Genomic DNA, 27,527 nt, shown 5'->3' with positions numbered 1-27,527 from the left:
TTCAGGTGTCCCACATTAGAACACATCTATCCCACATTAGGAATCTGCAGATTTTCTCAAAATGACTTAACACTAAGAGCACTAATATGTCTATTATTTCTTTTATGATGTGTTATCTGCATTTTCTCTTTTGGATTATTTAGGACACCATCTGGGGTGTTTGAAAATGGTATTAGGTGTGATTTAATTTTTTGGCTACACATCGCAATATGTCACAGAAATATGAAATGCAAAAAAATGTCCCACCATTAGGGCAATTCCCACCAAACAAGCTTTTTAACATATTTTTTCTTTTTAGTCGTTAACCTGTGGAAGTCTCGACAGTTTACGGACGAAGGTAAACTTTCTGCTAATTACTTTAAATGTCCACAACGCTTCAGTAGGCTAATAAACGAAGAAAGCGGACGAAATGCATTAAGTCGCTGCGAGGCGTATTAATTGTGTGAGGCGCGGACACGCGAGGGGGGTTACGATCTTCACGGGGGCGGATTCAGCTACCACACCGGAAAATTGTCCTGGTAAGGTCGAAATACTGTAGGCTAATCGTACAAGTTATCATAGGCTATTATTACACACACAAAGGGACATGAACAAAAATATCTCGAATCAAAAAAAACAAAAAAAACTCACGTGTGGATCATCTCATATGTGTCCATTGTAGGATCCACAAATAAACACACAAATGTAAAATAGGAGATGTTAATAACCACAGTGCCCAGGAGCAAGATGAACAATCATTTTAGACTGCGATGGAGCTTCAAATAAAACATAAACTGTGGTAAAAGGACAATACCATATTCAGCACATCGTGCAATGCAGTAAAAGCCAGTATTGATGTTAACATGTTTGTAAAGATCTAGTTATTGAGCAGAACATTAGAAGTAGGAATTTAATTGAGATCAGAGTGACAACAATTAGAGGAAAGTGGATATGGTACTGCTTGAAAATCTAAGAGATCCCCACACAGTCTGTAAGATAGGGTCACTTGCACAGCAATCCCTCTTCTCTTTCTCTGTATGTCACCCTTAGTGGTCACAGCCAAACAGAACCCCTGAGAAAACCTGTGCTGTCAGGCAAATTCTGGCCATCATCATATCTTTGGGACTGTCTATTAGGTAGGTAAGGGTTACCGATCCAACAGTCACCACTTGGGGTCGCAATTGCAGCATCAATCTTTTTGAATGTGTTATGGTTCCTTCTTCGCGGGCACGTGGGGGCTTTCACTTTCAACATCATAAATGTTTGACAATAGTAGGAAAACCGTAAGCTTCTGTCACTAGATGACAATGCTTGTAATAGGGATAGAAAGTCTGCAGTCTTTTTACGAGCAAGCATGCTAATTGCTTATAACCTTTGATGACATGAGCAATGTGATGGTATGCGCACAACAAAGGCAGCATCTACGGGCCCAATTCCCAGGACCTCCTTCAGAGGTTTGGGGTAACCTTCAGGGTGTGTGTGGACTCTCCAACTTTGTACACAAACACTTCATATCCTGCACATGTTCCTTTGCTTGAACAGAATCTATGAGAAGATAAATGCAGACATTTTCACTTCACTGAGTGACAACAGTTTAAGAGACATCTAATGTCTAAAGACTGGTGAAAGTCATTTGCTGCCACAAAATTGAACCTTGATCATGTAGAGATGGCTTCATAAGAGAAGACTGCATCCACTTTCACTGTGCAACTCTTTGAAGCACTCTAAACTGTGTCTGAATGGAACTTATCAACCAGTTATGCTGAGGGGAAGTGGTACCTAGTTTTCTTTTCCTTTTTTTTGGGACGGAGAAACAGAAATTGTGCAACAGATGATTGTGTCAGTGAACCTCTGAAATTGCATTTGTAATTAGTAATAAAAACATTACAGCAATGGTGCAACAATGCATTACTTATGAATATGTTTTTCAACAAATCTGTAAATGAAGTATAGAATGACTTGTGAAGGTTCATGATCATGAGTGGGTAGTGAATGATCAGTGATGCCAAATTAAATAGTAGCTATTAAGAGTACCGATCTTGAATCCTATACGTAGGTAGCATGCAAATAAGCCGCAGGGTTCTGCATTTGGGAAGGTATCGTTTGAGATAATCATTGACTACTTAAACACCAAAGTACTGGCGTAACGCTTATAAACCTGAAAGAGTCCTTGAAAAAAATCCTCATCATATAATGCTGTCTGGATGAAATCAATAGAAAATCCACCTCTTGAAAGCATATATGCTGCCATCATCGTCAGATGTATAGCATCCAATGCACTCGGCTGCCACTGTTCTTCTAATGTGTTCCTTCAGTGCTTTTTGTCCTGTGAGAGGCACCAGACTCGTTTTTCTTTTATTTCCAATGCTAAATTGCTTTCGCCAGCCTTATAAACTTGTCCACACTTGCAGGTTCATTATTACATACAAAATTTGGGCATCTAATGAAGTAATCCAAGGGTCTCCTTTGATATTTGCCCTGTAACATCTCCGTAACTGGGTCAAACTTGGAGAACTGCTGCCAGGAGCAGTAAATAATGGTCCATGTAACGCGAAAGGCTCGGTGCGTGGGGCATGCTCTTGATTCCTTTTCATCAAACTTCTGGTTTTAATATTGAAGTGGTAGAGCTCATCACCTTGGGGATTTGAAGGAATTGAGGACACAACAAAAAAACCTCTCAACTTACTGTCTTGTACATTTCCATCATGTTTTACCTTGGAGATAAAAAAAAAGACCACAATACCTATAATACCTTTGAAAAAGATTACTAGTGTCTCAGTACATCTGGCTTGGGACACTCCTGCAGCATCCATGGTAGGAATTCCAGGAAAAGATCAGAGGATATCTTTGGGATCGGCCTTCTCCAGCTTGGCTTGTAGTAGCTGAAAACCTTGTTGTCCTTAATGATGTTAAAGAGATGTAAGTTTACATGTTGATAAAAAAGATAAGCAAACAATTGGATTTAGAAATTGCACTTGAGCATGATAAATTTACCAGACAGAAAATGGTGTCATGGTGGTCGGGCTTGTCTTCAGAATGCATGCCGGAAAGCAGCATCCAATGTCCCAGGTTTGAGGGTCGTCCAAACCTCACCGGGAAAGTTTCATTAGAAGCTCGCCTTTGCCATGGAAACCTTGAAACAAGTGGTCACCTTCAGTCAAAAAATCAAAAGAGAAGGTAATTAAAGGTCCATAATTTTTGTGTGTGTGTGTGGTGTTTATGTGTGCGTGTGTGTGTGTGTGTGGGTATACACAATGTATATAAACATAATTGAGGTATACCAAACGCACACCCCCCCCCAAACAAAAAAAAAATCTTGTTTTATATAATAGATTTTTATTTTGAATGATAAAGTTCTGAGCTTCTCTGATCTCAACATCTTCACGCTTGAAAAAAATAAGAATTCTACTCGTCACAAGCATTGCGTCAAACTCCCATTCTGCACAGCGGTCAAGCTTAGCCTATGGTGCAATTCAGGCTTATGTCAGCAGTATCTGGATCGTCTGGCAAGTCCCTATGTATAACAAATAGGGTATGTCAATTTTCAGCTATTAGACAATTGATTATTAGATTTATTTATCGTATGTGTTTTGTACTTTGTTTGGAACCAAAACTGATTTCAAACCCTTCAGGACATATGTACCATATACAAAGAAAATCTATAAAGAATATCCATGTCTGAGATACATTTTTTTTCAATGTTAAGACTGTAGTAATCTACCTTATAACTGATTCTGCCATTGTAAGTCCACTTTTGATAAACTGCAAAATTGTTGATGAAATCATTGTCAAAACGGGTCAAACGTAAATGTAAAAACTATTAACGTGATGCAAGAATTTAATAAGTTAGAGACAAGCCGTCAAAGGTAAAAATCAAATGTTGGTTCACACAATTACACACAATTAATCCCTTCAAACAGGTGAATGGTTTGAAAAAAAAAGGAATTAATATTAATGATCTGTGAAAGTAGCATACTTGTAAACACTTACGTAGCTATTTGTACACATTATTTAGTATTTGATAAATTTAACACTATGTGTGACCGGTTCTGTGATACGCACGAGGAAGCAGCCAAGCTCAGTAAGAGAGCCAGGCACAGAGTGAATGTTTGAATGAGCCTAATGGTCAGCAGGGTCCTTGGTGAGACAGAGCCGGCCGGAGAAGGTACGTACAACCTGTTGTCCCAATTATACCCTTCACCAGAGACTATCTTTGCAAGCACGCTGGAGACGACACGACGCCCCCGTTTGCTTAGAGCGTAGGAAAGGGGCATTAGTTACATGCCCACACTAACCAAAATGGCAAGGTTTGCACGATTCCCTGAATCCCCCAATCCCAAGCTGGTCAAGGGAATGTTTTTTTTTCCAAGGAATTCTGGTGGGGTATTGGTTGCGTACAGGTACACGAGTTGAGCAAGGCAAAGATCCATGTCTTTCATGAGGTAATGAGACTTGGCAATGCATTTATGAAGCATTATCAGAGACCCCTTGCAGGTCAGCAGTCATTGGCATGTAAGTTCATAAATGCACTAGCATGCATTCAAACTTTTCTTACTTAGGAATATACAGAAGAGTGTACGTTATTTATGTCATATTTAGTAAATCACATGTTTTTTTTTTTTTTTTTTTGTTTTACAAATTCATATAATATTAATTTGAGATAGTTCCGAAGTCAATGTTTGTGTGAATAACATGGCGGTGTGTGATTACTATGGAAGGAATTCCAGACTATTTCAAAAAAGGATTACGAAAATTGAATTTTCAGTTGGGTTTTCATATGTGGACGCATAAATAGTGACATTATGCTATTGCAATTTGCATTTACCACTTGCGTTTCACTTTTCTCGGAACGCACAATGGGGATGCAATTTCAAAGGAAAGCAAAGTCATTTGCAACTGATTTCCCTGTCTTAGAGTTATGTGCGCATATATTTAAATACACATATAATTACAAATGTCTGCTTTTTCACGCTCTCTGCATCGCGCATGTAACCAGCCAAACAAATGAATCGCAACTCCTTTTAGAATATGTTCCAAATCGCTTACACGGAAAACGGTCCATCAGTCAGGCGTGGGGACTATACTTGAGCGGCCTATTGACAACATACCTTATCTATATTTTTTTCTTTTAATCCGTAAGTAGCTGAGTACCATGGCACCTAAGTATCGCACCTGTCTAAAGCTCGCTCACTGTTTACAGCCACGAGCACTGCGATTGATGCACGTGGCTTTTAATATTAAATATTCTTGGCTGCTGGATGTTCTGTGACAGCTGTGCCTTAGATCTGACTGGTGAAGGTCATGCAGAGTAAACTTTTCTGTAGGATGTGCATCAATCAGGAGTGTAATGTAAATAGTGAAAGATTGTTGAGGCGGCACAATGTTAGGTGCGTGTGCTTGTTATGGATTGAAGAGAGGAGAAAAATATAAGACAAGGTGGCAAACTGACCTATCGGTAAGCCCCGCCCCCCTAGTTACTGTTGCTCACTTGGACAATAAACAGAGTTGCTCACTTTTACCATGAAGCTATCAGTGTGAAAAAACCTTGCCCACAATGTGTTAGCAAAATGGGACACAGACGGGCCGCCATTCACGTGGGAAGTAAATATTTCATGGAGTGATATAAAAAATATTTAAATAAATACAGTGGTAACTGGAAGTGAGGGTTCACAGATCACAGTGCAAGCAGGAGCGTGTCCGATTATGGTCGTTCACGATCGGGGATGGAACCACATGCAGGATCAACACTGTTATGTATTGCAGGGGATACGATTAAATTAATGGCACTTTAACCAGTTTAATATACTTCGTTTATGTGTTTGACCTACACTGTACTGGATGTGAGAAACGTCTATTAGGTTTGTACATTCGAAGGGAATCACTAAATTACCGTTAGCTCGTGTTAGCCAGAGATACTTGTGAAGCACAAGAGGACATTAATGTTCGCTTGATCGCTGCAAATTGTAACTTAATGATGTATGACAACAAGAAAATAAAAGTTTTGTTTAGTCATGGGGATTGGGGTTAATGATTAGACTGCTCTCTTTGTCAGTCTCGTGGAGAAGATCTCATTCAAGTGTGCACAGTTTGGGTTGGCGCTCACCCCGCTATAGCTGTGTCTCAAGAGAGCAAAGAATTATGTTGAAGATTGCGTTGAATTATATTGGAGTAATCATTGGGTGTTTGGATGAGATTAGATGAACCCAATGGTTTATACAGGGTCTTTCCAAGCGTGTTGCGAGTCGCTGTGGTGAGTAACTGTCAGAAATCACTGGTGTACCAGGGTTCTGTGTTCACGTGTGTGCATACATGTGCATGCAGAGTTGTTGCGCTCACTGCAACAGGGCGTCGGTTATTGAGAGGTACTATTGGCACCAACGTAACAACGCATTAGTATTGCGTACTGTATTATGAAATGTTATTAACCATTGGATATGACAGGGTTATTTTTTCCTAAGGCACAGGCCATATGGCTGCTCATGTTATAATATTCAGGTCCTATGGACCTTAGTATGCAATATTCACCCGCCCTGCCTGTCCTGGCATCGACACCTTAAGGAGGCTTTAACTGACCCTTGCCCCGAAGTACAGTAGTCTAAGCCATAGAGAAAATTGGCAAACAGAGGACTTCACACCCAGTCAAGACTAGGACTAGGACAATGCAAACCCTACAAGGGGGCCTACAAAAAAGGAACAAACTCCATCTGCAGCTGTATCTCCCAGGTAGTTGAATAGCTAATGTGTGCAGGGCATTGTGGCTGAGATCATTCAATCTGTTATTCAGAGTGCAAATGAAGAGTGAGAGGACAGTAGTTAACCCCGTGTGCCCAGGGTTGTAACCACAGCCGAATGTCTAGGTAGACGGGATCACATTGTCTTGGGCGGCTTCAGATTCACGGGTTATGGATGCGCAGGACTTGTTATATACCTTAGAGGAGACTTCTGTACACCCTCAGTCTCCCCACTCCCATAGCGATGGGGCTCAAGTCTGCAGGGTGAGGTATTAATTTAGTCTTACCCTGTGTCAAATGTAACTTTTAGTTTTTTATCATATTTAGTCAACTGGTCGTTTAGTTTTATCAGTTTAGGCGACTAATATGTCTGAGAATGTTAGGCTAGTTTTGTCAGTGGAAAATTACACAAAATTTTCCTTATATTTTCATCTTACTGTATAATGGTTTACAATTAGGAAACATATATTATATTGCTCAATTTGCAATGCGTGTTGTCATTGGGAGATTATTTTCCATCATCAGAAGTTGCTCTTTCACCATAATTACAAAATCAATAAAAATATGACTCGTAGGCATAGTTTATTTACCTCATCTAAAGTTAATGTGAAAGTTTTAAACAGGACATAAATAGAGCTAAATTAAACACCAAAGAAGATAAAACTTTTCCCTCTCTAAGTATGAACACAAGTGTAACAAAACCTACTCTCAAATATATAAACAGAGAAATTCTAATAGTAATTTAAATAATTACAAATTGATTATGTTTCCTTTTAACAGAATTTTAACAATTAAAACCAGAGGTTCGTAAGTAACGTACAATCCGCAACCACTATCGCAAACAATACAACTGAGCTCCATGACGGCACATTGTACAGTACTGTCGGTCTGTGTTTTGTTTTTCCGAGTGGGTGAAGGGTTGTCAGATTGCAAAAAGCGGGCAGACCGGCAGAGGGACATTTCGTTAACAGAAAAAGCTCTGATTGGGGATTTGAGCTCTTGATATCTGGCAAACCGCCAAATAAATGAAACGTCAAGAAATAGAGCCTTGTACAGCAGTCTGAAATGTTTTGGCTCCAGCTTTGTCACAAAAAAAAAAGGTTTTGGTAAAGTTTTTGTTCTTAACTACCATTTTAGTATCATATTTTTTCGTCACATTCTATTGCATGTTATTTAGTCTCGGTTATCGTTTAAGACCTTTATTATCGTGTCGCATGTATCATTTTCGTCAGGGGAAACAAACAGTTGACGAAATTTTCGTCATAGTTTTCAATCAAGAAATTAACCATGGCGCAACACTCTGCCAGTTGCCATTAGTGTCGGTCAAATCTTCGGTCCAGCGGTCAGGAAGGCCTTGAGCACAGGGGAAGGGCAGCTGAGTCTGTTCGCCAGCATATGGGCGTAGGACCACTTGTCACCAGTCGATCGACCCAACGTTCAGGGTACAAACCTTGTGCTGCCTCTCTGAGATTTTGGAGAAGGGACAAGTTTCTTCAGAGGGGTGTTCTGATTGGGCTGCCCCCAGCATGCAGGGAGGTGGTAACCACAGATGCCTCCCTCAGCGGGTGGGGAGGACTGTGGCAACACCCAGGTGTACGGCAGTGGTACCCCCATTTAAGGGACGTACATAAGTCTTCTGGAACTATGGGCAGTGTTTCTAACTTGTAGACCTTGCAGGCAAGAACCTGTAAGGAAGACACATTCTGGTAAGAAGGACAATACCCCAGGGGGGCAACAAGGTCCCTACCCTGTCTCCAGTAACGAGAAGGTCCTGTGTTGGGCTACATGCACTACTTCCTTCTCAGTCAGAGCACTATCAACATTCAGGTTGCTGCAAACAGGTGGCAGGACTCACTTTGCATTCAGGGACTGAGGACCAGGGGAAAGGTGTCTACACAAGGAGGTTGTTCAGTCAATTTGGAAGAATTATGGACAACAGCTGTAGACCTTTTGCCAGCAAGTTGACGACACATTATCCGCTATGGTTTTTCGGTGCCGGAGGAAGACGGCTCATTGGGACAGGATGCTCTGGCCACGAATGGCAGATCTGCTCCTTTGGCATTTCCTACAATTGTCGTTCTTGGTCTGTCCTGAGGTGGGACAGGAGAGGAATCACAGGGATCCTTCTAGTGGCTCCTTGTGGCCAGCAAGCCTGGGTTCAGAGTCTATTGACTCGGACAAATGGTTCTGCCCAGCCGCTGCCAGTTCTGAGGGATCTACTGTCACAACTGGAAGGAGCATTGTGGAATCACTTCCCGGACAGGCTGAAATTGTGCATCTGGCCCCTGGGGTTGAGAGGATGCTATCCCACTGTTCAGCGGGAGTGCGGAAGATGGTCATGAGTGCTAGGGCTCCTTCAACATGTCGCACTTATGCGGTAAGTGGAAGCAGTTTGTCTCTTGGTTCACAGACGGGCTCTCGTCCAATTGATTCAGATTGTGTGGTGTTGGACTTCTGCAGTATTGGTGGATGCTGGACAGCTCTCGCACAGTTAAAATGTTTGTGGCTGCCTGTCAGCCCACGGGATCCTGTGGTTGCGGTATTCAGTTGGTGCGAATAGACTAGTGGTGGCTTAGGGTTGTAGTTCACCAAAAATGCAAATTAGCCGTTTTTTTTACTCACCCTCGACGCATCTCAGGTGTACAGTATAGACTTTCTTCTTTCAGACCAAATCCAGTCGGAGTTATAGTAAAAAATTGTCCTGGCTATTCCAAAGCTCTGTCATTGCAGCAATTGGAGTGTAAAACACTGAGAGGTCCATGACAGGTGAACAGCTTTGGTTAATGAAAATTATTGCCTATTGGGCAGACTGTTGTGGCTCCCTTGTGGAAGGGGATAGTCACTGGATTTGGGGTAAAATCAATGCTTTTTATTGAATATAAGGACGGGTGCACTGTTGTCATTTACATGATCCATCGGATTGGCAGCTGCCTTTACCGATTACCTCATGTCATAGCATTCAGCACATCATTTGTGCGTGACGCCTTCATACAAAACCACGTCCATAGTATAGTCCCCCCCTGAACCTGATTGACAGGTGTTAGGAATTGGAAAGTCAAATGCTAAAGGAATTGGGATTCCATTGAGTTTTGGCAGGTTACATTGCACGATGCAGTCAGAGAGAGTGAAAAAGCAGAGTGGTAATAATTATTGCTATTCAATATCACAGGCTAATACTGTAAGAATAACGAAATACAGTTGCAAATGGACTTGCTTTTCCATTTGACATTGTGTCAGTCACTTGGTGTAAAACGCAAACGGTAAGATAAGATTGCATTCCTTTTGAAAATAGTCCGAATATCCTTCGTACATATCCCCAAATAAGTTTCCAATCTTAACATTGTAAACAAAGTCACCATCATGTATGAGATTAGGTAAAAACGTCCAGCGATAGGTTGGTCATAAAAACAAACATCCATATTCAAAAGGCACATTCAAAGGGCTCCATACTGTGTTGTTTTAGCCTGTTGTTTCAATTTGTTAATAACATTCTTTGTAAAATTTGCAGTGAATTTGAAAGAAACTAGCACTGAAAAGCATGCATAAAATGTCTCTTGTAGTTCGTTTACTGATGTGGAATAATTCCTTGCAGAAACAGAATTTAATTGATGAAAAGATCAGTCAATGCGTGAAACCAAATGCATGATGCTCTGTTGCTTTGTGCATGCACAGGACTGAATTTTTAGAAAAATCAGTAACCTGGGCTTTACTTTTTCCCACTAACAGACAATCAATGAAGTGCGACCTCTGCGGTTTAGTTGATAGGTGATCATGACAGAGGACTGTTTTGCTATGGCGAATGCTATGTAAGCAGTACAATAATCACATATACAGTCTGCACGTATAAGCAAGTGTCTGCTGAATTTCAAATTTATGTCGAGACAAAATGCTTCAAATTTCTTATTAAACTTTTAAATAAATATTTTAATTTATTCGTTGATGGTTTTCAGATGTTATAATGCCACAGAGCCCCAATTTGCTCTGTCTTAGTTGAAGGAGTCGACCCCCTTATATAAATCTAAAGGCAGTGTATGTTAATGTATTTGTATGATGACAAAACAAAAAACCATTATTAAATATGTGAAATTGCAATGCAAGGCAATGTGTTAAGTGCAACAAATGACAATTTTTGTTGCAAAATATAACATTTTGGGGTTCGATCCAGGCCCTATGTTTTTTTATTATTATTATTACTGGTCATTTATTACATAATCATTTTAATATCTAGTTATTATTTATATTTAATTATTATTTCATTTGAAACTTGAGATTTTGAGATCACAAGATTTTTGTCAGGTCATGGCAGCAGAAACAAATTGTTGCAGAAATAACAGACACACAAAAGGAATATTGATTTCAGATTACTATTAGTATGACAGAAAACATTTAGATGAATTCTATGTCTGCAAATCAATCAGTGTTCATTCGCAATGATGAGTCAAATTCAGTATATATTTTAGTTTTTGTTCATAAAAATACCTACAAAAATACATGAGTATTAGAACGCCATTTTAGGCCCTAATGAATTATTAAGTGTGACACTGAACATCACATGTGCAGTTCCGTGGACTTCAAAAAGATACTTACACCTAAAGTCATTATTACTCTGGTATAGCCATACTCAAAAGAACTGAGATCAAGTATTATTTTCATTACAAATGTATTTCTAAAAAAAACTGAAGGTAGATCAAAATATTCATTTAAGTTGAACCATATATCCTGTTTGATAATATGACAAGTCCTTTTGAAAATTATTTGTTTGAAAAATCTATTTGTTGCTATATTAAGTCTAAACACAAATATTAACTATATTGTATTAAGATATAAGACTATTATGCTATTATAATGTAAAGACATTCATAAGTCTGTCTCTATGTGGGACTATTATGTATTAAAAATTATTGGAATTGAATAGGGGCCAGTTATCTCTCATAGAACTTTCTACAATACCTAAATTCTGCAGCACATATGAATAAATAATAAATATAGAATAATTCCCCTGAAAACCTGTATTTCGAATTATAAACAACAGGCCCATAGAAAAATATTTCTTAAGTTATCAGTGATAAACTAGTTCGTCAAGGGTAGGGCCAAACTGTGTTTGTAATGGAAAGGACACGTGTGTTAGTATTTATTCCCATTTATTAGTACTGATATTGGCAGTGATGTTGCAGATAAAGGAAAGATCAACAAAACATGAAAATGGTTCAAATATTTCCATCTAGAATTTTTCACGGTTCGATTCACACATAACCGCCCTCACTGGGGGAGAACTATTTTTTTTTATCCTCTTTCCACTCTCCGGTGGTCCAGGCGCATTACAGTAGTAATAAAGCAGTGCCTGAAATCGTTTTGGTTAAGTCGCCCACCAAAGAACGTAATTGGGTCAGGGGCGTAAATTTTGTCTAACGTTGGGGGACAATAAACATAAAATTCAAAACAGAAACATAAAAGAGCAATTTTTGAAGGGACACAAAATAATCAGATAAAATTGCTACTTGTAAGGATATGTATAGGCTACACAGAGGAAAACGTACGACTAATAGCTGCTGCAGGAAGACCGTGCCAAATTAGACAACTTCAAGCTGTTGTGGTCGCGCCGTGACAGCGCTGGGGTCCGTTGGGGGCGTAGACATTAGTACTATCAGGTCACAGTGTTGCGAAGTCAGCGGTTTTGACCGTGGAATTGGGCAACTTATCACTGTTGCCGCGGTGTTAATGTCCGCGGCAACATTGATTAAAGTTGCCCAAGTCCACGGTAAAACCGCGGATCGCAACCACTGTGACTGATAGTAGCTAATGTTCACCGGACACGAGCGCTGTCAGGGCGACCACAAACAGCTTGAAGTTGTCTAATTTGGCACGGTCTTCCTTGCAGCACTATTAGTGAGTACGGTTTCCTCTGGTGCTATACATATCCTTACAAGTACAATTTTAATCTGCGATATTGTGGTCCCTTCAAAATTGCTCTTTATGTTTCTGTTTGAATTTTATTTTATTGTCCCCCCAACGTTAGAACAAATTTAACGCCCTGACCCAATTACTGGTTCTTTGGGGGCGATACCAAAACGATTTCAGGAACTGCTTTATATACACTTAATGCGACGTGACCACAGGGAAGCGAGAGTGAGAAAGAGGATAAAAAAATAGTTATACACCAAGGGAGGGGGCGGTTATGTGTGATGTAACCTCTGAAAAAACATTCAGATGGAAATATTTGAACCCTTTTCATGTTTTGGTGATCTTTCTTTATCTTGCAACATCACTGCCAATATCAGTACTAATAAATGTAAATAAATACTACACACGTGTCCTTTCCATTACAGCCACATTTGGGCCCTACCTTGAGAATAGTTATCACATGATACACTTAGAAATATGTTTCTATGGCCTCGTTTTATTAATTTGTTAAATCAGGTTTCATTTAATGTATCTATATTATTTATTTATTCATATGTGCTGCAGAATTTAGGTATTGTAGAAATTCTATGGGAGGAGAATAAATGGCCACTATTTCCATTCACTAATTTTTAATACATAATAGTCCCACAATAGAGACACAGATCGTCTATGAATGGCTTTAATATACTAGCATAATATCTTAATATCTTAATATCATTTATTTATCTATTTGTGTTTAGACGTAATATAGCACAAATAAATTTTTCAAACAAAATATTTTGCAAAAAGGATTGTTCATATTATCAAACAGTACTATAGTTCAAAATAAATGAATATTTAATGATGCTACCTTACAGTCTTTTTTTAGAATACATTTTTATGAAAAAATAATAGTATCTCAGTTACTTTGAGGATGGCTATACCAGAGTATAAAGACTATGTGGAGGTATATTTTGAAGACGGAACGCACATGTGATGTTCAAGGTACACACTTACATAATTCATTAGGGCCAAAAAATTGTGTTATATAATCAGGTATTTTGCTAGGTAATTTAATGGAACAAAAACTAAAACTATATAATGATTTTTACTACTATGAATGAAACAATGATTTGAATTTGCAGACAGAGAATTTCTAGAATGTTTCTGTTCATACTAATCGAATAGAATATCAAACTATTACTTTGTGTGTTCTGTTATTTCTTGAACAATTTTGTTTCTGCTGCATGCACATGACAAAAAATCTTGTAATCTCAAAAATAATCAAGTGTTCAAATGAAAATAATAAGTAAATATAAATAATAAACTAGATTATTACAATGATTATGTAAATATATGACCAAGTAATATAATAATAATAAAAAACAACATAGTGGCCTGGATCTAACCCAAACTGTTATATTTGCAACAAATTGTTAATGTGCACTTAAACAAATAATTGCACTGCATTGCAATTTACACATCATTTATAATGTTTTTGTTTTTCATCATACAAAATACATGAAAACATACAGCGCCTTATATTATATGAAGGGGGTCCACTCTAACTAAAGAAATGAGCAAATTTGGGAGCTCTGTGCATATAAATCTGAAAACCCCTCAACTAAATAATATAAAATAATGTGATTTAAAAGTTTAATAAGAAATTTGAAGCATTTTGTCTCTGCATAAATTTGAATTCAGCAAGGGACACTTGCTTATACCGTCATACTGTATTAGCGTGATTAGTGTAACTGCTTACAGTGAGCATTTCGGACATAGCAAAACAGTCTCTGTCAATGATCACCTTATCAACTAAAACCGCCAGAGGTCAGCCTCATATTGTTGTCTGTTATTTGGAAAAGGTAACACAGCCATTTTACTGATTTTTCTAGAAGGAAAAATTCAGTCTGTGCATGCACAAAAGCAACAGAGCATACATGCATTTGTGCAAGCAGTGACTTATCTTTTCAAAATAAATTCTTGGGGGGGGGTTTTCTGCAAGGAATGCTATTTCACATTTTTAGTGATTAGTACTTTAGTGTAGTACCCAAAGACATTTTAGCCTGCTTTTAGTGCTAGGTTCTTCAAATTCTATGCAAATTTACAAGAAAATGTTATTACAAATGAACAACAGGCTCTACAACAACTACTATGGAAGCCTTGAATTGTGCCTTTTGATATGGATTTTTTTTGTGACCAACCTATCTGATGGCCGTTTTTACACTATAGCTTCATACAGATTGTGACTTTGTTACAATGTAAGAATTGGAAAAACTTATTTGGGGATATGTATGGAAGGATATTTCGGACTATTTTCAAAGGAATTGCAAAATTTCATTACAGTTTGCTGTTTACAAACGCACAGTGACTCGACAAATCTTTCAAATGGAAAAAGCAAGTCCATTGCCACTCTGTATTTCTTATGTCTTACGAGTTATGAGCCTGTGATATTTAAATAGCAATATTAAATTACCACGTTGCTTTTCTCACTCTCTGACTGCATCGTGCATGTAACCTGCAAAACTCAAAATCGGCACACAATTCTTTAGCATTTGAATTCCAATGCCTAAACACTGTCAATCAGGTTAAGGGGTGGACTATACTATGAGACGTTGGTTGTATTGGGAAGGGGACGTCACTCACAAATGATTGTGCTGAATGCTATGAACATGGAGGATAATCGGTAAAGGCCAGCTGCCAATCCCTTGAGGAGCGTGTAAATGAACAGACAGTTTGCAACCGAGGTTTTTCCTATAGTCAATAAATAAAAAGCTTGTTTTTACCCCAAATCCAGTGACTATCCCTGCTCCCGTGGGAGCACACAGTATGCACAATAGGTCATATTTTCCTATTTAACCAATGCTTTTCACTGTCATGAGACCGCTCAGTGTTTACACTCCAATGACTGCAATGCAGAGCTTGGACTAGCCAGGGACAATTTTAATATAAAACTACGACTGGATTGTCTAAAAAGAAAAGCAATACTGATACAACTAGGATGCGTCGAGGGTGAGTAACAACACCGGCTAATTTCATTTTTGTGTTGAACTTGAACTAACCTAAGCCACCACTAAGTATTATTCGCACCAACTGAACCCAATCCACAGGATCCAGTGGGCTGACAGGGCAGCACAAACATTTTAACTGTGGCGGAGAGTGTCAGCATTCCAACCCCCAATACTGCAGGAAGTCCAACCCACACTAAGCTGGCAATCAATTGGACTGAGAGCCGGGTCTGTGAACCAAGAGACAAACTGCGTCCACTTACTCGCAATAAGTGGACATGTTGACGGAGCCCTAGCACTTCATGCCCATCTTCCGCACTCCGTGACAGGTGGGATAGCCATTCCCTCTCAACCCCCGGGGACAGATGCACAATTTCACATGTCGGAAGTGATTCCACACTGCCCTTCCAGTTGTGACAGTAGATCACCAGAACTGGCAGCGGCTGAGCAGACCAGTTGTCAGATCAATAGGAGGTCTGAACCAAGGCATTGGGCCAACAAGGAGCACTTAGAAAGGAGTCTGTGATGCTCTCTGTGCCACTCAGGACAGACAAAGAAGACAAATGTAGGAAATGGACAAGAGGAGCAGATCTGGCCATTCGTGGGGGCCGAGCATCCTGTCCCAATGAGCCGTCTTCCTCCTGCACCCGAAAACCATAGCGGATAATGTGTCGTCAACTTGCTGGCAAAAAGGTCACAGCTGTTGTCCCATAATTCTTCAAAATTGACTGAACAACCTCCTTGTGTAGACACTTTCCCTGGTCTCAGTCCTGAAATGGAAAAGTGAGTCTGCCACACTGTTGCAGCAACATGAAATGTGAGTTGCTATGACTGAAGAGAGGGAAGAGTGCCGGTATGCCCACACAGGAGCCTTCTCGTTAATGGGACAGGGTAGGGAATGTGCCCCCTGGTTGGTATTGTCAGTTCTTACAAGGAAGTGTATTACTGACAGTTTTGCCTGAAATGTCTCAAAGTCAGAAACACCGCCTATAGTTCCAGAAGATTGATGTGAGAGGCCCTTAACTGTGGGTACCAACTGCCCCGTACACCTGGGTGTTGCCACAGTCCTCCCCACCCGCTGAGGGAGGCATCCGTGGTTACCATCCCGCATGATGGGGGCAGTCCAATCACGAACACCCTCTGAAGAAAACTTGTCCCTTCTCAAATCTCAGAGAGGACAGCAAAAGGTTGTGACCCTGAACCAGTGTGGGTCGATTGCCGAACTGGTGAAAGTGTCTACGCCCACTATGCTGGGAACGAGACTCAGCGTGCCCTTCCCTGATGCTCCAAGGCTTCTGAGCAGCTGGACAGAGATTGACCAGGAACATCATGGCAACTGGCAGAGGTGGTTGCGCAGTGTACTTTCGGTATTGAAAATTAGGACGACAATGTTTAGTCAAGTGTTTTTTTCACCTGCGAAAATGAGACGATGGCGAACGATACTAAGGTCATTAACGATAACCGAGACTAAATAAAACATGCAATATCATTTGACGAAAAAATAGAACGAAAATGTAGTTAAAAGAACAAAAAAACTTTACCAAAACCTTTTTTATTTTGTTTTTTTTTTTTTTTTATTGAAAAAGCTGGAGCCAAAACATTTCAGGATGCTGTACAAGGCTCTATTCTTGAGCGTTCTTTTTGCGGTTGCCAGATATCAGAGCTCAAATTCCCCAATCAGAGCTTTTTATGTTAAAAACGGAAAATGTCCCTGCCGGGTCTGCCCGGCTTGGCAATCTGACACCCATTCACACGCACTTGGAAAAACAAAAAACAGACCTCAGACTGTCCAATGTTCAGTCATGGATCTCAGTTGTATTGTTTGCATCGTGGTTGAGCGCTTGTAACGTTACTTACGCAACCTCTGTTTAATTGTTTTTTAAAATGTTTTGTAAAAGAGACCATGTAATGGCAATTGGAAATTATTTAAAATTAAATTAGGAATCTCTGTATAATATTTGAGAGTAGGTTTTTGGTACACTTGTTTTCAAACGGAGAGAGAAAGTGTGATCTTCTGGTGTTTTATTTAGGCTCTGATTGAGTCATGTTTAAAACTGTACATTAACTTTAGTGCGGTAAATAAACTAGAATACGACGTCATTATTTGATGATTTGTAATTTTGGGGCAGAGCAACTTCTGATGAAATGGAAAAATAAATCTCCAAATGACAACAATATGCAAATGAGCACAAAAATATATTGTTTTATAATTGTAACATTATACGTAAGATGAAATCAGGAAAAGTGTAAGTTTCCACTGACTAAAACTAGACTAACATTATCAGACATTTAGTCGCCCTAAAACTTGACTAAAACTAAACCAGACAAGTGAACTAAATTGATAAAAAACTTAAAAGTTACATTTGACACAGGGCTAAGACTAAAATTAAGACACCAGCACCCTGCAGACTTCGAGCCCATCATGGCTATGGGAGTGTGGAGAGAGGTTGGTACAGAAGTCCTCTAGGGGAGATACACAGTCTGCCTCATCAATTAACCAGTGAATTGACAGCCGCCAAGAATGTGTACAGGTTCCTCCCTAGGTATTCGGCGGTTTGGACAACCAGGGCAACAAGGGGTTAACTAATGATCCTCTCAAATCTTCATTTGCCCCCCCCAAAATCGAATAACAGATGGAGATATGATCTAGCCAACAATGCATGACACAGCATTAGCTAATTCAACTACCTGGTGAGATACAGAGTGCAGATGGAGTTTGGTGATTTTTGGAGGCCCCTTGGAGTTTTGCTAGTTGTCTAGTCTAGTCTTGACGGTGTTAAGTCTCTGTTGCCTAATTTCCGTTATGGCATTAGACCTACTGTACATTCTGGGCAAGGGCAGTTAAAGCCCTCTAAGGTGGTCGATGCCAAGACGGCAGGGCGGGTGAAATGTGCATCCTAAGGTCCATAGGGGGGGGGACCTGAATATGTAGAACATGAGGGCCAGCCATAGGCCTGTGCATTAGGAACAATAACCCTGGTCAACAATGGGTACTAACCGTGATTAATAACAGTACTGCAATAATAATGCGTTAGTGGTTGCCCATAGAACCGCATGCAAATAACCGACGCCCTGTTGCCAGTGAGCGCAACACTCCTCTGAAGCAAAGGTAGCACACACGGTGAATTGAGAGCAGAAACCCTGGTTCACCATTGAGTTTGGACTCATTGTATAGATCACCACCAGCGACTCGAACACTGCTTGGAAAGACCATGGATAAACCAGTGGTTCAATATAATTCTCCAAACACCAATGATTAACCATATAATGTCAACGCAACCTTCAACATAATTCTGTGCTCTCTTGAGACACAGCTATAGAGGGGAGCTGTGAGCGCCAACCCAAAAGCTGTGCACACTGAATGAGATCTCTCCAGAGGAATGACAAAGAGAGCATTCTAAGCATTGAACCCAATCATGAAGAAAAAAAAACGTTTATTTCTTGTGTTATCCCTTCATTAAAGTTACAATTTTCAGCGGCTCAAGCGAAACATTAATGTCTCTTGGCTTCAGCAGTAATCTCTGGCTTAAAAACTAGCTAACGGTAACGTAGTGGAGTCAAGCTAATGTACAAACCCTAAAATAATGAACATGTTCCCCATCATGTAACAGTGTAGGTCAAAAACACATATAAACGAAGGTATTAGTAAATGGTGAACTGTTGCATTAATTTAATCGTACCTGCATACCATGAACAGTGTGGGATTGTTGCATTGGTGCATACCTGTTTTTTTGAGAGATCGTGACGCCATACTATGGACACTTCTTCCTGCTTGCATGTGATCTGGAACTCACTTTCCAGTTACCCACTGTTTATTTTAAAAATATTTTTTATATTATTCACTCATGAAATATTTAAGTCCAAGGAATGGAGGCCCTTCTGTGTCAAATTGTGCTTTAAAACATTGTGGGGCAAGGTTTTCACCCTCGATAGCTGTCATTGTAAGACATGTGAGCAACTCTGTTATTTGTCCAAGGGAAGCAAAAGCAACCGTAAAAGGGGGGGGGGGCTTACGAATAGGTCAGGTTTGCCACCTTGTCTTATATTTTTATTCCTCTCTTCCTAATCTAACGAAGACACGGCACCTAAGAATGTGCCTGCATCCAAACATCTTTTCACTATTACATTAACTTGAATTGATGAACATGACCATACAGGAAAACTTTTACTCTGCATGGAATTTCACCAGTTCGATTCTAGCACAGCCGTCACAGAACATGCAAGCCAAGATGAGTTAATATTAAAAGCATAGTGCATCAATCGCAGCTCGGTTGGCTGAAACAGTGCGAGATTCTTGAGACAGGTTCGATACTTAGGTGACATGGAACTAATGAGACCTTACGGATTTAAAAGAAAAAAAATATATTAGATAGAGGTAATGGGCAAATAGGCCGGATCATAGTATAGTCCACGCCTGATGATTGGACACGGTTTCCGTGGTAAGCGATTGGGAAATTTCATATGCTAAAGATTTTCAGTTCAGTGCGATTCCATTTGAGTTTTGGCTGGTTACATGCGCATGCAGAGAGCGTGAAAAAGCAGACTGTAATTACTATTGTTATTAAAATATGATTGCGCACATAACTCGTAAGACATGGGAAATCGTTGCAAATGAACTTTGCACTTTGCCATTTGGAAATTTGGCAATCACATGGGCGTTCGAGAAAGTGAAAAACGCAAGTGTAATGCAAGATTTGCAATGCATAAGTCACTATTATGCGTCCAATATTGAAAACCACTGAAAAAGCAATTTGTAATTCCTTTTGACAATAGTCTGGAATATCTTCCACTAGTAATGCACACACCGCCCATGTATTCACACAAAACATGACTATTGAACTTATTCTCAAATTAATATATTTTCTATGAGTTTGGTATAAAAAAAAAAAAAAAAAAAAAAAAACAAAACATTGTGCTTACCTAATATGACATCAAATACTGTACATCTTCTGCTATATCCAAGTAGAAAGTTTGAAAAATGCATGCTAGATGCATTTATGAAATATATGCCAATGACGGTGAACGGCAAGGGGGTCTCTGATAATGCCGTCATAATGCATGCCAAGTCTCATTACATAATGATACAGGATTCTTGCATGCGCAACTGTGTTACCTGTACCAACACCAAATACCCCACCAGAAATTCCTTGGAAAAAAAAAACATGTACCTTGACCGCTTGTGGATGGGGATTTTCAGGGGAAAGCGTGCAAAACGTGCATTTGTTTGTGTGGGCATGTAACTGAATGCCCCTCCCTACGCTCCTAAGCAAACGGGGGCGTAGTTGTCGTCTCCAGAGTGCGGCAAGATTAGTCTCTGGTGAAGGGGGTATAAATTAGGCGACAACAGGTGTTACTGTACCTCTCGGCCGAGATCGTTCACCAGAGGACCCTGCTGACAATGAGGCTCATTCAAACATTCACATGTGCACGGGCTCCTTAGGAGCTGTGCTGCTCCTGTGAGTATTACACGACACGGTCAAAAAGTGTTAAATTTAATCAAAAATACTAATTTCATGTGTACAAAATAGCACGGTAGTGGTTACAAAGTATGCTTACTTTAACATATCATTAATAATAATTTTTTTTTTCAAACCTTCCCCTTTGAAGGGGATTAATGTGTGTATTGTGTGAACCAACATTTGATTTGTTTGACTTGACTGCTTGGTCTCTAACTTAATTAAATTCTTGCATTCACGTTAATAGTTTTCCATTTACGTTTACCGTTTTGACAATGATTTCATCAAACAATTTTTTGCAGTTATCAAAAGTGACTACACTGGCAAGAATCAGTAGAAGGTAGCATTACTATCAGATAACTGTTAAGAAAAAATGTATTCTCAGCAGGATATTCCTTTAAGATTTTCTTTGTATATTTACATATTGTCTGAATTGTTGAAATCAGTTTTTTTTTCCAACCAAATACAAAACACATTACTTATAAATAAATCATATCTAATTGTATAATAGCTGAAAATGTGACATACCACATTTGTATAAAAGGGACTGCAGACGATCCAGTATGCTGGACATAAGCTGAAATTGCACCATGAAGCTAAGCTTGACCGCTGGCAGGAATGGAGTTTGACGCAATTGCTGTGAACGCGGGGGAATCCTTATTGTTTCAAGGGTGAGAGATGGTGATCAGAGAAGTCAGACTTTATCATAAAACATAAAAATATATTATATAAAAACAAGATTTTTTTTTTTGTTTAAAAGTAATATAAGTAATATTTTTATATTTTTTATTCAAAAATGGGCAAAAAAAACACACAAACAAACACAAACACACACACACAAACACATATAATAATTATGGCCTTAAAATTGACCTTCTTTTGATTTTTGACTGGAAGGGACCACTTGTTCAAGGGTGTTCCATGAAGCAGAGCTATCTAATGAAACGTTCCCTGAGTTGGAGACCATCATAAACCTGGGACATGTGGTGCTGCTTTCGCATGCATTCTGAAGACAGCCCAGGACCACCATGACCACAGTTCTTCTTCTGGTAAATTTATATTCTCTAAGTGCAATTCTAAACCAAGTGAGTTATTTTATGTATTCCGACATGTAAACAACATCTTCTAACATCATTAAAGGACAACAAGGTTTCAGCTACTCAAGCACAAGCTGGAGAAGGACTAGCCCCAAAGATATCCTCTGTCTTTCCTAGAATTCATGACCAGTTGGATGCTGAGGGACGTGTCCAAGCCAGACTGTACTGATGTCCGCCTCCGTAATCTTTTTCCAAAGGTTATATAGGATATTGTGGTCTTTTTTATCTCAAAAGGATAAAACATGATGGAAATGTAAAACGTACAGTATGTTGAGAGGTTTTGTTGTGTCTCAATTCTATAACACCAAGGATGAGATCTAACACTTCAATATGAAAACCAAGAGGTTGATGGAAAGGAATTCAGAGCATGCCCAACTGCCACGGAGCCTTCGTTACATGGAATTCTTACTGTTCCATGAGACATCAGTTCTCCAAGTTTGGCCCCAGTTCCAGGAGATGTTTACAGGGCAAATATCCAAAGGAGGACCCGTGATTACTTCTGAGATGCCACATTTTGGTAAGTGTAATAATGAACAGGCAAGGGGAAAAAGTTATTATAAGGCTGGCGAAAGCAATTGTGAGCATTGGAAAAAAGAAAAACCTGGAGTCTGTGCCTCTCAGGACAAACGAGCACTGAAGAACAAATTGAGAGAGAACAGTGCAGCCGAGTGCACTGGGATGCTATTACATCTGACGATGATGGCCAGCATCTATGCTTTCGAGGTGAGTTCCTATTGATATTCATCCAGACAGCATTATAGTGATGAGGATTTTTGTCAAGGACTCTTCAGGTTTATACGTTCGCAGTATTTGTGTTTATAAGTCAATGGAATTATCTCAAACGATACCTTCAAAATGGAAGACACCCTGCGTCTTAATTTGCCTGCTAGCTACTTAACTAGTATCAAGATCGGTCTATTAATAGGCTACTATTTAGGTGGCATCAACTGACTCATTCAAGTGACCCATTCATGAGTAACTGAACATTCCACAAGTCATTATATACATTCTTTTTACAGATTTGTTGAAAACAGATCTAAGTAGCTGCATTGTTGCACCATGTGGCTGTTTAAGTTTGTTATTATAATTACAGAGGCAATTTCAGAAGGTTCATGACACAATCATCTGTTGAACAATTTTTGTTCTCTTCCCTAGGGTACCACTTCTCAGATAATGGGATAAGTTCCATTCAGACACAGGAGAGTGCGTTCAAAGAGTGTCACAGTGAAAGTGGATGCAGTTCTCTTATGAAGGCCATCTCTACATGATCAAGGTCATTTGGTGCAGCAAATGACTTTCACCAGGCTTTATGACATTTAGATGTCTCTCTTAACTGTTGCACTCAGTGAAGTGCAAATGTATGCATTTATCTTATAATATTCGTTCCATGTGCAGGATAATGAAGTGTTTTGTGTACAAAGTTGGGAGCCACACCACACACCTGGAAGGTTACCCCAAACTCTGAAGGAGGTCCTGGGAATTGAGGGTCCTCGTAGTAGATGCTGCCTTTGGTGGGGCGCACAGACCATCACATTGCTCATGTCATCAAGGGTATAAGACATTAGCATGCTTGCTCTGTAACAATAATGCAGACTTTCTATCCTATTTACAAGCATGTCATATGTGACAGAAGCTTATGTTTTTTCTACTATAGGTCAAACAGTTTATGATGTTGAATTGAAAGGCCACCCCCGTGCACCTGCGAAGGAAGGAACCATACACAAATTCAAAAGATTGAGCGAAATGTGCGGAACTAAGGGTGTGCGGTTGTTGTGATCGGTAACATTACTACCCTAAATATGACAGTCCCAAGATTATGATGGATGGCAAGAATTATGCTGAACAGCACAGGGTGTTCAGGGGCGGTTTGCTGTGGACCATAGAGGGTGACATACAGAGAAAGAGAAGAGGGATTGCTGTGCAAGTGACTCGTCTGTACAGACTGTGTGGGGATCTCTTAGGATTTGCAAGCAGTAACTATCCACTTTACCTCTAATTGTTGTCACTCTGATCTCAAATTAAAATTCCTATTCTAATGTCTGCTCAAATAATCTAGATCTTTACAACATGTTAACATACAATATGCGTACTGCATGCACAGTGTGCGAATCTTCGTATTGTCTTTTACCACCAGTTATGTTTTATTGACGCTCCATCGAAGTCTAAAAGATTGTTCATCTTGCTCTGTGCCTCTGGTTATTAAATAATTCAATTTGAAATTTGTGTGTTTATTGTGATCATACAATGTACAACATATGAGATGATACAGTGAGGTTTGTTTGTTTTTTTTGCATGCGAGAATTTTTGGTCATGTAGGTTGTTGTGTAATTGCACTTGATTAACTGTACGATTAGGCCTACAAGATTTCCGACCTTACCAGGGAAGGACAAGTTCGGTTGTCGGTATGAAATCGACACCCCCGTGAAGATTAACCCCCCTCGCGTGCACGCGCCTCCACATAATACGCAGCGCCAGGAGTTAAATGAATTTCGTCCGGATTTTTCGTTTATTAGCTACTGGAAGAGTTGGTGGACATTTAAAGTAATTAGCAGAAAGTTTTAATCGTCCGAAACTGTCGAGACTCCACAGGGTTAAGAATAAAAAGAAAAAATATGTTTAAAAAGCTTTTTGGTGTGAAATTGCCCTAATGGGGACATTTTCGATTGCATTTTCGTGACATATTGCATGTGTAGCCAAAAAATTAAACCACACCGATACCATTTTTAAAAAACCCAGGATGTGTCCTAAATAAATCAAAGAGAACATGCAGAAAAACATTCATAAAGAATAATAGACTTATGTTTTTTTTTTGTGACTATTAGTGCAAAGTCGTTTGAGGAAAATGACGCTTCCTAATGTGGGATAGATTGTGTTCCTACTGTGGGACACTGATACGTCTGTGATAAAAGGCTAAAATCAAATTTCATGTAGACATAGTCCAATCTTAAAAGTAGTATATTCTACTTGGTTAGGGATGGATAAAATCTGGATAACCAACAGCATCCAGACAATAATACAATATGATAGTTTGATGTACTTCTTATAAAGACATTAAGCAACTTAGAACTATTATTCAAGACCTTTATAGTTCTGTAGATAGAATTCCGATGGTCTATGTTCAACAAACACATACAACCACGCAGCATAACCTAGGCTATTTGAAGGCAAAAAAAAACCATAGTTGAGGCTTTGGTTCAAGTTAAGTTTAACTTTAGGCTAGATTCAACCTTATTTCAGAATTCATGAACTGCAGTGAACTGCTGTTTAAAAACATTTCAGACCAATTTGCCTTCAATGCTTTTCTCTTTAGTAAATAAAACAGGGCTCCAAACAAAAAAATCGGAAGTAGTAGGAGCCATTGGCTCCTGTAAGAAAAACCCTAGGAGCCAAGATAATTTTTTTTAGGGGCCGAAGAATAAAAGTTGTTTTATTTATTTTACGTATTAGTATTTATTATTGATCATTTAACCATTCACTTCATACTGTCAGTGTTTAGGCTCATCTTTCTGACTTTATCAGCAGTTAATCCATCTTGTAGATGACCTGGGAACTAAGGTTTCACTAAAGTGGGAATAAATGTCTTTTCCAGCTTGAAATCTACGTCACAAAGAAATTGTCATTAACACAGAAGAATCTGTACCAGTATCATGGAGCATACGCATCACTGGCCACTGAGTGTAGCTTGGGCTCTCCTACATGAGGACATTTCAGTAAGTTGTACTGAGGCTCTCTTCTAAAAAGCCTACTTTGATGTTAATTCATGTTCATTATGTACTATATTCGTAAAGAGACAAGATACATGGTTCACTTGCCTTGAACTGAGGCGCTAAAGCGACGCGCCTGCCCCATTAAGGAGCGCCAAAAAACTGAATTGTTTGATTTCGTTAGAATTCGGATAATTTTTAAGTGGTACTTTTTATTTAAAAAGTTACAAAGCACAGAGTTTTTTTGCGATTACTGGACGGCAGTTGCACTTCAAATAATGAAGTTCACGCATTAAAAGAACACAGACCCAATTCTTGTTATTTAAGGAGACATCTAGTACTTATTATAAACGAGAATTGTTAACGATATTGCCAATACCACACAGCTGACAGCCTTTACCTGTCTAGTTGTCAAGTTGTGCACGAAACAGACGCTGTATTTCATGCACTTTCTCTTCTTCCGTGTCTCCGTCATTCTATTAGCTGCACAGCGGAGCTGCGTTTATCAGGACTGTGTGTGTCGAGAAGAGGACTGTCTGAAAACTCTTCTTTTCCTCTAAAACTTTGATAGGGCATCGTTCACAGTTGTAATCCGTGAAATACAAAAGATTGGCTCGCAAAACAATTAGGAAAAAAATGATGTACTCAAAATTTTTCCAGTTATAAAGGTAAATATATACCCAGAAGCAATACAATCGGGATGATTCTGGCTGAAATGCGTCTCTTGTCACAGTCTCGCATCCAGTGAGCAGAACTGGACCAGAGCCCCGCCATTATACAAAACACTTCTGGTGTCAGCGGCTTTTTTCTCTATGGACCGATCTCGGTGAGCTGGGTAACACGCGGGTCCAATCGGTGTAGTTGTGTGTATTGTGATGATAGAAGGACTATTGGAGTTAGGTTTGTGATTAATTCCACGCCCATTTACCTGAATGAATGGGTGTTGCTTTAAATTATGTGTAAGATGGATGTGGGAGGAGATGATGATATTTAAGGATGGTTGAGTATTCGGGAGCGATTTGGGGAGCTATCCACTTGTGGGAAACGCGAGCCGGGCTCGGGATAATTTAGTATCTCGGCGGTGAAGATCGATAGTCAGTGGTGGGGTAAATGTGTAGACAGTCGGGATGCGACTTCGGGTTGGAGAGCTTCTTGACGATGCAACCAATAACGTGGAAGCATAAAGCGATTGGAGTGAGGCGATTATGTCCATCGAGGGGCCCCGACTGATAAAGACTTCTTGTGGATCTTCTCACCTGCGTGAGCTTCGTCTGCGGGCATGTGGACCAACTGGGATGAAAAAGGGGGGTACGTGTCTCCTGAGCTGGGGTTGTGTTTTAATAATTAATAAAGCTTGTTTGGAGCTACCATCCGATGTGCTGTCTATGCCTCTCCTGAATTCAGTGCGGTTGTTACACTGGTGGCGCGGTGGGATTTAATCCTAAACGATAGATAAAACAGTACCGGAGATGGAGGGCAGAGATGGGCACCGGGATGTGTCTGTGGCTACCACATCTACCTTCAGCCACTGTTACGGCACCTTTGTCTTTAGCCACAGATGCATAATCAAACGTGCCTATTGCACGTACCGGTATTTATGCGGAGATTTTAAGGAGGGTCGGGATGGTTGATGGAAGGAACAGTTGAGATGCAGCTGTGGTGAATAATTGGG

At 39.6% G+C, this 27,527-nt stretch overlaps 2 pseudogenes; one reads left to right on the top strand and one right to left on the bottom strand.

The window, feature by feature from the left end:
* Positions 1 to 1,025: 1,025 nt before the first annotated feature.
* LOC122138800 lies at positions 1,026 to 8,324 on the bottom strand (annotated as a pseudogene).
* Positions 8,325 to 16,710: 8,386 nt separating this feature from the next.
* LOC122138799 lies at positions 16,711 to 23,927 on the top strand (annotated as a pseudogene).
* Positions 23,928 to 27,527: the final 3,600 nt, after the last annotated feature.

Source organism: Cyprinus carpio, chromosome B11 (assembly GCF_018340385.1).
Source record: "Cyprinus carpio isolate SPL01 chromosome B11, ASM1834038v1, whole genome shotgun sequence".
Classification (NCBI taxonomy): Eukaryota; Metazoa; Chordata; class Actinopteri; order Cypriniformes; family Cyprinidae; genus Cyprinus; species Cyprinus carpio.
Note: the sequence above shows the minus strand (reverse complement) of the source record. Positions and strands in the feature narration are given on the sequence as shown.